This window comes from Mus caroli, unplaced genomic scaffold, assembly GCF_978045245.1.
Source record: "Mus caroli unplaced genomic scaffold, Mus_caroli_1 scaffold_14, whole genome shotgun sequence".
NCBI lineage: Eukaryota > Metazoa > Chordata > Mammalia > Rodentia > Muridae > Mus > Mus caroli.
In genome coordinates, this window is record NW_028227269.1 from 27,764,461 (window position 1) to 27,776,985 (window position 12,525).

The 12,525-nt window shown below is 43.0% G+C and overlaps 1 protein-coding gene and 1 long non-coding RNA gene across 17 annotated transcripts in view; one reads left to right on the plus strand and one right to left on the minus strand.

The window, feature by feature from the left end:
* The window catches only part of Myt1l (myelin transcription factor 1 like), a 391,301-nt gene that overhangs the window by 283,519 nt on the left and 95,257 nt on the right, over positions 1–12,525 (plus strand). The window lies entirely within an intron of this gene.
* The window catches only part of LOC110307426 (uncharacterized), a 93,595-nt gene that overhangs the window by 67,668 nt on the left and 13,402 nt on the right, over positions 1–12,525 (minus strand). Inside the window, exon 2 of the long non-coding RNA XR_002379384.1 lies at positions 3,629–3,701. This is a non-coding gene — a long non-coding RNA (uncharacterized LOC110307426). The remainder of the gene's footprint in view (positions 1–3,628; positions 3,702–12,525) is intronic.

A 12,525-nucleotide genomic window follows, 5' to 3' on the forward strand; every position in this document is an offset into this window, starting at 1 on the left:
AGACTCTGAGCTGTGCTTACAATGTTAAAAAAGAGGCATTGAGAGGCAGAGATCCATCAGGCTCCTATTTTCACATCCTCACTATGCACACACCTTTTCCTTTTTTCTTTCTTGTTTTGTTTTGTTTTACCATACTGTAGAAATCAGTATCCAAACATCTAGCAGTAAATGCAAACTTGTCCCAGGATAGCCTGTCATACATATGCAAAGCACAGAGGTGCAAGATTCCTGTGGTATGCAAAAGCTACCACTTTGTAGTGTTAGTCACTGTCCTAACATATTTGTCTCTACGTTCCTTGTTGACAGTATCACCAAATCTCAGGTTAAGCCTGCAGCAGATTCCTCTAAGGTTGGCTGTGTCTCATTCCTGCCATATAGACAGGACCTCAAATGAGAAGCATGGAAGACAGAGACCCTCATGAGAAGAACTTAAGCAGCCCATGTGGAAACCACAATTTGGACAAATACCATAGCAGAGCAGATGAGGTTCAGTGTGAGGAAGTTGGGACAGTGATTTGAGCACAGGGAGAAAACTTGAACTGGCTTCTGTCTGAGGAGCAGGCATGAAAGAAGCCTTGGTTCATCTGTGCTGATAGGGCGCCACTGTGTCCACCCAGGAACCATTTTCCCTTGACTATAACTTGAAATGTGCGGATAGTTTGGTTTCAGATAAAACACATTTATACAAATCATCAGATTATCATGAAAAGAGCCCACCAATTGTAGACTAGACATTTATAACATGAGAATTAAGTATTTCATCTCCAGGAGCTTTGAGCACTGCAGGTTATACAAAAGTCAAGTGGCCCTGACACTGAGTTTCCTATGAGAACATGTATTACAAAAATGATATTTTTTTTAGAAATTGGACAAATCACAGGCTAGTCTCTTGCATAGTCTTATTTTCAGAACACACAGTAGGAAATTCACAGCAGCTATCCAATTCTATGCTTATTAAATAACAATTATCTATCCTAAAAGTGAGTTATCACTCTGTATCCATATAGTATTTATCAGCAAATTTGGCACATGCTATGATTAAGGTCTTACATGATCCCTATAATGAGAAATACAAATTCACTGCACAGATAATAATGCATGTAAGGTATAGTTTATTTTCATACTCCATCCAACAAAAAGAGTAGCCCTTAAAATGTTATATGCAGATATACATATATATTTTAAATACACATTAATGTTTGTCCTTTTGAGCCCATGTTTCCTCTGCCCATACACAGGAAAGTGAATTCTCAGGAAGAACTAGGCAGCGCGTAGTCTAGACTGAACAAGACAAAGTGACTATCCTCCTTATCTCACACTGTTTCTTTAAATGCTCTGCTGCTGCTGCTGCTGAACACATGTCGGGGTCCCCATGTGGCATTTGCCTCTGGCATCTCATGACTACCTTGAACACTGAGCACTGCAAGCCTGTGCCCACAATCATTGGGTGAATCAATGTAGATGCCCCTCCTGTTAAGGTGCCTGGCCTTCTATATTCCACATCAGTTAGCAGCCATGAGTGTGGTATCCTTGCAAGCTCATTTGGAGGAGTAGATTGTTTTGAATGTCAATATTAAGAGCTTTCTCTACTCTGCTAGACATGTGTTCAAGGCCAGACAGAATGAAAACACATGGTATGGAGGCAGAGTGGGAGGGGCTGCTTTCATTACAGCAATGCAACCTTCACTGCTGTCCCTGAAGTAACAGGGGGACTGGCAGTCCTGACCTGCAGATTCTTCCCTGGGACCCTGTTCTCACAGTCCTCACTAGAAAGCAATGAGGTCTCATCTATGAGACCATCTTTCTTGGAGTGGTCTCACCCTTCAGTAACTCAGTCTCAAAGACCGTGCTATGTGAATTCCTCCCAACAGAAGCATCTTTCTAATTGTAAGATTTTCTGGGGTGTGTTTTTTTTTTCCCAAACAGAGTGATGTATAAGGTCCCCAGCTGCACTCAGGTCCTGATCATGTGTGAGGCAGAGGCTGGTATGGTCATGAGGGAAGAGGATAAAGGTGCTGAGCGGTCTGCACTGAGGCCCCACAACTCCCCAGTCTCCCCTCAGGGTGCTGCTCTCCATATTGATTAGCCAATTATCCTTCTGTATCTTTCCCAGGGACAGGTCCCTGATGAGAAAAGCAAGCTGAAATGCAGACAGACTGTGAAAATCAGAATTAGCCAGCCAGTGTTCTACTGTAGTCAGCAGAAAAAGCAATGAGTTCTGAGACCAGCACAGCACAGAGATGATGTGTTTAGTATGCAAGCCTTTACCTGAGGAAAGCTCTGGTCACAGTTGGGAGAAAGAATATGGTGGATTTCATCTTTTGAAAATTAACCTTCCCAGTATACACAAAAGCCTTTTGTGGGGATATTGGAAATACATGTGTGCTGAGTTAGATTGTACTGTGGCTTGAGAATAAGAAAGTCTTTAGCCTCTAGTAGGATCTTTCAAAGTGTCAGTCCATAACAACAACAACAACAACAAGTCCTGATCCATAGCATCAAGTTTTTGCTTAATTATAAAATAAACTTTATCAAATTTCATGAATGTGTGAATATTATAAGACAAGTCAGAAAATGTGATAAAAATATAATGTTTCCTACCCTTAAGATGCAAACACATTCATAAAGAGCTGGCGGCTAGCCTTTTCTATAGTACTGAAAACAGGATGTCACACCCAAGGCTTGTTGTAAGGCCCGCTGCCGAGAATCAGCAGTGTGTTTGGTGTATCTTGTTCATTTCCTTTTTAACCCACATGCTCTGTGGTCACAGCGAAGCACAATACCATGGGGTTCTGGGCTCTGTGCCACTAAGCTTGAGAAGGTCATCCAGCCTCTTAGGGCTTGTATAAAATAAGATCACCCACTCACTCTTTACATGTCTTTCTCTGCAGCCTAAAGCAGGCACAAGACACAAAAGATCTTCACAAGTCTGAACTGTTTGCAACTGTGACATTGCAGCCATAATCAAAAGTAACCATATGACAATCTCTCCTGCATTCACTCGGTTCTGCACCACTCTAGACCTGTGGCTGTGCCTACCTGGAACACTGACCTAGTCATACCTGCCCTGTCCTGCCCTGGGGAAAATCAGTGCTCAAGACCATCCCCTGAGCTCTGAAGGGAAGGGGCATGCCTGGGTGTCAGGCAGTGAGGAACAGTGCTCTCTGCTAAGGCTACACAAGAGCAAGGTCTCAAGATGTCTGCCCATAGTCTCACACAGGGAGCGTGCTTCCTGTGTATTCAGAGGGTAGTGGGCTAGCTGAAGCTTTTATGTTTGCTGTTTGCATTAGAGTTTTCTTTTCTTTTTTGCTTTGATAAAGACTGAGTGAAGTAAGCAGAAACACACACAGGCCTAGAAGAATGCAGAATTAAGCACTGCACACTGAAGTGGTAGCTTCGAGAATTCATGCTGAAGCCAAGAACACATTAGGATGCTGAGGGTTAGTAAACCATATTATAGAGAAAACAGCCTATACCTCCGTGGGCTTCCTTAGAAGTGAGTTCGAGTCTCTACCAGGGATGAGGATGGGAAGACACAGGTCCCTTCCAAACCCACCACAGTGATGTAAGAAATCCACTTACCTCAGCCCTGCTCTGAAGACAGAAGGGCAAGGATTGTTACACTTACCCCTTCAGCAGGATGCGCAGCCACACTGACACCTGCTCTGTGGGCAAGCAGTCCTCGAGGTTGGCCAGTTGACCTGCAGAGGAGAGAGACAAACAGACAGAAGTGAGGAACAGGACCAGACAATGAATGACGCTACTGAAAGAAACAAGCAGGCATAGAGACAGGAGGACAGGAACAGCAGAGGGTGAGACAGACAGACACTGAGAATGAGACAGGAGAAACTGCCCAATGTCATTACTATCTCAGAGATGTGAGGGTGTGACTATCCTATTATTTTTAAATCTTCAAATCTAGATAAGCCAGTGCCCAAGTGTCATTAAGCCCATCAAAACCTTATAAGTGAAATTTAATTCACATTCCATTAATTTAGTTCCCTAATGAATGAAAACGTTAAGAAACTGAGTTCCCAGTGTTTAAGTTAAAAGTGGCTTGGTTCCTGGTATAAATTATTTATCCTTCAATTTCCCTCATCTCACTGTATAGAAAACTTTGTTTTACTTACAAAATAGACAATTAACAGGTGGCTAGAGTTGGGAGGAGACTTGCCTAGGTTTTTTATTCAGCCAATGACTACCACTACACAACATTGAGGGGATTGTGCAAGCCTTCAATTCCAGCACTCAGGAGGCAGAAGCAAGAGATAAAGCAACCTATAGGTTGCTGATTCCTATAGGAAGCCTTGTTCCTCTATGCTGGTCTACAGCCCTAGAATCAGTGTGCCTGAAAGTGAAGCAAGGATGCTGAGGGCTGCATCTTTTAGTGTCACTGTCCCTGCCTGGGTAGTGCCTGCCTGCCTCCCATGGTTTATAGGCTTTGCAGATGAAACTTGTCAGCCAGGGTAGAAGTCAGAGAAATAACTAAACCACTAAAATAACTCATAATACAGGATGCATAGCCAGCCTTATAACCACTAATTAAAGGACAAGAAATTCTCCTTGGATGATTTCCCTCATCTATAAGTCAGAGGATGGAATATGGACTGCAGAGAAGTATCAGAAACCATTACAGGGGTCCTAGGAGATTGCCAGCTCTTGGAGCAAAACCAGACAGTGTGATTAGCTGGAGGTTGCTACAACCACTGTTCCCAGTACTAATGAGACACAGCCACCTTCCCAGAGTTCAGAAGAAGGCATCTAGTACTGGTGTCTTGACCTGGTGTGGGCAGGTCCTGGCCATATTCTCATCCTCTGTGCCTAGTTCTTCACATGCCACATTGGCCACCTTTTCTGGAGTCTTGAAAACCTGACACTTACTGCTTCTCACCAATTCTAGCATCTGCAGAAGTCTCCTTCCTCAAGAGAACTGGTCCCTCCCCCGCTTCTTGTCTTCCCTATATTCCCATCCAGCATCCTTCTTCTTCATAGTATCAGCACCCTGATTCTATGAAGAGTATTCATTTTCTACTTATTCAACTTTCATTGTTGAGTTCTAAATGTGATGTGGTGTGTGTGTGTGTGTGTGTGTGTGTGTGTGTGTTACCCACTGAGCATACCACATACAGAATGTGACAACCACAGTATTTGTCTTCAGTTTGGTGAGAAGGCTGGTCTGGTGCCCTTTCCAAGGGCTCTACCTTTTTCTGTTTAATTAGGACCCTTAGAAATGTCAGTATTGATTGGGGTTAATGAATTGTTGCTAGAACTCCACAGGTACCTCTTCATCCTAGGTATCCATTATTCTGTCCATACCTCAGTGTCCTGGGTCAGACTTTCTGTGAGAGGTATGTTCCAATGATCAGCTGCTGGCACCTTAATATCTTGGGAAGTTTAGAGGATATCTAAATTCTTACTTCCTTTCAGGAGAATATAAACTTTAAGACAATGTAAGGAACCAGGATCATTTCTGAGCAGGTAACTCAGTGAGAGAGGAGGGTGTCAGAAATAGGCCGTTATGATCTAGTCTGTGTTCTCTCAGCCCTGATTTGGTAGGCAATGCTAGACCATGTCAGACCTTGTTCAGGAGTGACAGAGGCATTGGCCATGCTACAAGCTAGATTGATTTACAAGGTTATATTGACAGCAAAGTGCACAGAGGCATGGAGCAGACAAAATCAAATACTGAGTGTGCTTGTCTTCAGCCAAGGAGCTCAAGTTTTCAATGTACAGACATGGGTAGGATTAAGAATGAAGTCAGAACAACATAGCTTTCAGAAGAGAGGCTGGAAATTCACTTGGAGCAATTGTGTGTGACACATCAAAACCATGTCCCCGGATTTAGCAGCAACAAAGCAAAGGCTCACTGGAAGGAGCTGCTGCAGAGCAGAAAATGGACAGGACTATGGAAACTGGACCTGCACCAGTGCTCAGAATCCTCCTGCCTTCCCTAGTGCTGCCCTCTCCAGATACCTCCTGCTTGTCAAGTGTCCTCTTCTCCTTCAGATGGGGATAAAGGGACTCCTGGGATGAAAGAAGGTAGTCCTTGGATGCAGGGATGAGCCTGTATCCTAAGACCCTTAGCCTTGAGAGGCAAAAGCTTCAAAAGTAGGACCCAGGAGAAGGTAGCAGCTTCCCCTTTGGTGACACTGTCAGATACAGGATGGCGTGTTGATGTAAAGCTCCAAAACCCTTAGAAGGAGTCAAAATGTAGCATCTAAACTTTTCAACCTCTAATCTTACCTACCTATACAGTTAATGTATGGGGAGGAATTACTAGCAAAATGCTCTACTTAGATTTACTTTAAAAAGTCCCATCTAACCTTACAAACTTCACTAACCATAGAAAATCAGATGCAAATAACAACCATTCGCTTTCAACAACATTCAAGAGAGAATGCATTCCATTAATGTCTGGAAACAAAATTCCAGTGTCTCTTTCCTCTCCACGGTTCACTGCCTCAGGTGTCTCCTCCTATCCCACAGCACTGGCACTTCTTCTGCTTGGGACCTATTAAGCACATGTTCCCCTCGTAATGATGCTGTTCAGATAAGGCTTTGGGAGTAAGGAGAAAGGCTTGGGTTTAAGATCATCCTATTCTGAAATCCTCGGGATATCTACAAGTGCTGAAAACTAACAGATGTATCTATAATAAAAAAAAATCTGAAGATGGTGTAGAAAAATCAGGTGGAAGCTAGAGGCACTTTGCCACTGAAGGCATGCTGATAGCGAGGAGGATGCCTGCCTTTCTCCAAATGCGATATGAGAACACCCCCAAGTTCTATCAGTAAGAAGAATTCCAATAGCTTGAAGTTAGCCCTTAAGAACTCAGAAATCCCTGCATGAGCTGTGAATATAAAACACTAGTAACAAAGCAAACAGCAGCACTTAAGTAAGATGTGATTAGGAAACAGGACACACATGGCTATAGTGGCTACAGTTAGCACCATCTGGCTATGACATGCCCATGCCTCTCTGTCCCATTCCCACCTTCCTTGTTGACCTAAAAAGACTTTTACATGTAAAAACTGTCTGGGGTTGTTATCTAGCTCAGCTGAATATCTGTTGATCCACTTGGAGCAGGGCACTAAACCTAGGGCTAAAAGAAAGTCTATATCCTCCTCTGTTGCAGGAATGCCACATGGGGTGGGCCCTGTCCCCATGCACTCAGTGCCTGGAGGCTTTGAAAGCAGAAGCCTCTGTACTGAACAGCAGTGGGCTAGAGGTGAGCTTCTCTCCCACTTTCAAGGAGATGGCACACATGCTACACAATGTGTGTGTGGTGGTAGAAGGAAGAGGAGATGGGAGATGCATGCTGCTCGAAGCCTGGTCTGAAGAAGTGGAGGATGTGTGACGTGAGCTCCTGGGGTCATAGTGAGCAGAACTGTGGGCAGTAAAGATCTGCCCTTTGTTAGCCTCTTTAAGTGAATTTCACCTTTCACCTACTTTCCTATTAGCCCAGGGCTCTCTTGAATATCCACCCAGAGTACAGGCCTTATCTATTTTTCTGATCTTCTGTGATGGTTACTCTTTATTTTCATTTTGAAATTTCCTATGACACAGACTCTGGGTCTATGTTTGAAAGAATTTCCAGAAATGTTTTAAGAAAGAGGGAAGACCCACCCCAAATGGGGCTTGGGGATACACCTCATAGGGTAGAGTGCTAGAATAAATTAATAAAAGTGAAAAAGCGAGGTGAGTGCCAGCAGTCTCCATTCTTTGCTGCTTGAGTTGTGAAGAGTCCTATCTGCATGCTTTTACCACTATGGGTTCTACCAACCTTCTCTTCCATAAGAGTCTGCATCATCTTAATTATGAGTCAAAATAAATCCTTCTCCCTTTAACTTGATTCTGTCAAGTCTCTGGTCACAATGATGAGAAAATTGATACACCTTCCCAAATCCAAAAGGACCTAAATTGCACTAGTCAAGACACTGGTCAGTGGCAGGCCAGCTGAGCTAGCAACCCTAGCACAAGTGTCAAAAGATGGTGACTGAAATATGTCTTCAATTCATGCCAGCACAGTGAGGAGTATCAAGGGGAGAGAAAGTCATGAGACAGATGCTGAGAATAACAGTAGTCACCCGACGGGGTGTACAGCACAGCTCTGCCTCATCTGATGAGAAAAATCTAGGTGTCTAGCTGCTTGTCTGCACCAAGCTCACTGTGTTCCTCTTCCAAGAAGACTGCAGTCTGGTTGCTATGGAAACAGGCAGTGCAGAAGACTGGTAAAGCAAATCTGCACAGCATCCCAGTATGGTCTTTCAGTTCTGTCACTTGAACACATGTGATCTGTGGCTTCCTGTTGTTGCCTTTCAGGAGTAGCAGAACCTTTCTTGGGGTCTCTACAAAGATTAGGAAGGACAAATAGACCATAGGACTGGGCTTTGTGTTCTGAAATCTACTGGGTACACGCACATACAGACACACACACACACACACACACACACACACCCTGCTCTTCACTGTCTATGAGATTTGGTATGTGGAATATGTTTGTATGTGACTTGATCAGTACTAAATATTTTAAAAGTCCTATCTCAGACACGCTTTTTAGAGATAAACTCCACTACAAAGCCAGTGCATGGAGTTCCAGCCATTCTAGGAAAATCTTCCAACTAAGTGATTCTGTCTGCTCTCTGTGTAGTATAAAAATATTTCTAGCAGTCAAACTTAGAGAAGGTGAGTTGTGGCAACAGCATTTATAAAGCCCTCACGGGAAGAAAAATCACTTGTGTAATCCAGTTAACAATGAGGCTGGTACCTGACTGGTGATCACATAGGCAGATCTGGGCTCAGCCACAAAAGCACCTCTATCTCTAGGCTCGTTTTCATCCTTTGGAAGTAGATCAACCTAAGCTTCTCTGATTTCCATTCCCATATGAAAATTCTAATTTGCCTGGGAACACCTGGGCCTGGACAGGTTGGGAGGCAGCCCCGGTCTCAGCCTGACCCTGGTACTCTGTGAGATGACTAATCTCAAGTGCAGTACAACAGAGGGAACACAACATTCTCTCCTCTCAGCACACTGTGGTATCCATGTTCCTACTTTTTACTGAGAACATAAACATGTGCATTTATTTTCTGGAAAATGCTTTGTTCATCACAAATATATCCCCTGACTTTGAGAGAACATTAATCACTAGAGAAAAACAAGTAATATTGACTCCTGAAAGTTTTATAAGTTAGAATATTTGTGCCTCATTTCTTGTCCCTGACTAGTACAGAAAATTCTGGACTGTTTGCCAAGACCCATAGCTATGATGGAGTCTTTTCAACGTTAGCCTTGGCAGAAAGACAACAATGTGGTAAATTATCTGAATATGGAAAAACAGACATGGGATTCTAAACACTTGCCGTGACATTCTAGTCAAGGCCGAGACAGGGTGCTTGTTTAGAAGCGGTTTGCTAATGACTTGGAGCCTGTTTGCCTCCGTTAGTCCACATAATTAGGAGTCAACTTTAGGGGAAGCCTGGAAACAGTTAAATACTGGTAACCATAGGAATTCTATTAAACTGTAAGGATTTTGGCCCTAAATGTCATTTTCTCAGCCATTTCCACATTTGCTGCTGTCATTCACGAGGCCTCAGATGACACTGAGTATTAGTAACTTGAAGAAAGGCCAAATCGTGCAACACTCTGTCTTCGGATGCATTCCCTATTGCGTTTCCAGATTCCCTCCTTGAATAGGCTAGTTTTTCCAGGCATCTGCTCTGGGAGAGAAAGGATCAGAGAACAACTAGCACCCATGCCAGGCATTTGAAATACATGTAATCTGTGTGCCTCACTCTGGGGTTTGTGGGAATTTGCGAGAAGTGGGCAGGCAGATAATTATCCCTGCCATACAGATGAGTTCATTATGACTTTGAAAGGTCACTATGCAGCGAGAGTGATGAGACCAGTTGCATAACTCCTAATGTCATATCTGCCTCCCTAGAGCACCAGAGTATATGCAGTGTTCTCCCAGTGTACTACCCTGTGAGAGGCAGGCCTGCTACACATGATGGAGAAAGCCTGGCACTTTCCTGGTACTCAGACAGAGAAGAGACCAACCCTGTCTCACAGTTAGTTCCTCAGCTTCATGGGTCAGCATGGCTGGGATACTGTGTAGGGCAGCTTATCCATTTTCTTTTCATCTTCTTGGGGAAAGGTGACATAGAACAATAGTAAGGGGCTGAGATGGACTCCTTAGCCACGCCATGTAGAAAGCAGGGCAGGCAAAAACCTGAGGCCGATCCTGCAGTGAGTAAAGGGAGAGTCAACAGCATTACACCTCCCATCTGCTAGTAAAGGCTCATGGGGGCCTTGTCCTTTTCCAGCACAGAAGTCATTTCTGAGCTTAGAGATGCATCAGGGATTCGACAGCATTTCCCTCCTGGTTATTACAGTCAGTGACGTCCTCCTCCTGTGTGTGTCCATGTGGGTATACATGTGTGTGCAGGTGTACATGTATACTGCATGTATAGATGGCAGTCGGAGCACAGCATAAGAGTCTCCCTCTATAACTTCCCACCTTACTTTTATAGACAGGATCTCTCACTGAACTGATCTCAGTAATTAGGCTGGGTTGGCTGGCTACCAAGCCCCAGGGACCTTCTCATCTCCATTTCCTCAGTGCTGAGATTGCAGGCATGTGCCACCACACTTGGCTTCTATGTGGGTGCTGGGGATCAAATTCAGAACCTTATGCTTTCACAGACCACTTTCCTAACTGAACTTACACATGGGGGAAAAAGAGAACCTCCCTAAACTGTCCTCAGACCTTCACACATATGTTGTGGCACATGTACCTACACATCATCAAAGACACATAAATAAAATATATAATGTTTAAGTTTTTTAATTTTTCAACTTGTGGCACATACTCTCCACTTCTAAATCCTGGTTTAAAAATTCATCTCATGGTTGATAGTCTATAGATAATAGTGACAATTACCCAAGATATCACTGTTGCTATGTATGGATAGAATAGCTTTGTAGTTCCCAAGGACAATCTAGTGATAGCCCATGAAAAGTGTATAAATCAAAAGAATAAAAAAAAAAATCACATTTCCAAAAACTCATGAGAACAAGATGTCCTTAACCCTTAAAAGCTGAGCTGCCAGTCAACAGCAAGGTGTGCATCTGTGATTAGCCTTCCCACAGTTGTGATTATGTTTGCTAGCTCTCTTTTCTTTCTTTTTTTTCTGTTCTTTGATGAAAATTTTACCCTTATAATAAGGAAAATAGTGCAGGCAGAGTGTGGTGAAATGAAGAGGTTTGTGTCCAGAGAGACACAGAATCTGGTTCACACAGCAAGTGATGCCCTCTAACTAACACATGCTGCTGTTTAGAGAGTGGGTCAGATCCTAAATATTTGTTGACTCCAGGTGGGATGCTATTTTCAGTTATTGCTATATTGAGCTCCAAATCTCTTTTTGCTAACATGAACCTTTTCTGCATAAAATCCATAACGAAAGCACCAGAGCTTCAGTATCTCGGCTTTAGTCAGCTGGTGTTTGTAACTAGTCGATATGCCTCATTCCTCCAAATCATTATCAAACTCTGAAAGTTCTCTGGTATTTGAATCATGGAAACAAAGGACAGATGTGAAATGGCATCCATTAACCATCCAACCAAAGGGGAATGTGTTTGAAAACTCATTTATTATTATCTATGTTTCGCAATGCAGATGATAGCAATTGTGTAGAGTTGTGAATAGAGATTCAAATCCCAACTGCTCTCTGAGTGAAAGCCAAATGGGTTTCTGATGAAATAGAGGGTTTACGTCATGCTTAACATGGACTTTGAAAAACACTTTAAGTATTCTGAGGTTGAGCACATCTTATTCAAGTTTCTTCAAGCTGATGAGATGTGTGAATATATTATTACCTCAGGTCAAATTAAATGAGAGACAGGTGAGTGCCACAGTTAACCAGCCTCTGCTAACCCAGAGACATGTGACCACTGTGCATGCCCAAATTGTTCAGACAGAAGACAGGCAGCCTTTGAGCTCTTCCTTCCTCTTGTCACTGTGAAGCTCCTGTCACTTCACTGTGGGCCTCCATTCACTGACTGGAAGCTATCACATTCAAGCCTCTCAATCCAGTGTTCTTATGACAGAGTGCCCTCCCTGTTTGACTTCAGAAATCTGGGGTTGTCTTCCATATTGCCTAAATATGATTGGAAGTAAGTCACTTAAAGGGGCTTACAAAGAATCTCTAGAGTTAGCAAAAAGGAAAGTTCAAGAACTTTTAGAAAGCTGGTGATGGGATGTCTGTAACTGGTATGCCAACTATTGGCTCTGAATAAAGCCAATGCAGGTAGTAAATTATTATCTTTATTAAAAATAAAGATCCTAAACTTTACATATGTTTATCATATTTAGTGGCTAACTTTAAGATTAACTAAAGGTGTTTAGCTGTTTTAGTTTAGCTCTCAATAGATATCTTAAGTGGCCTCCTGTCCTTTAACATGATTCGTTTTCTTTATGTTTACATTTTCTACCCAGCAGCAGACATCTTGTAAGGTTCTCCTTGAGGCC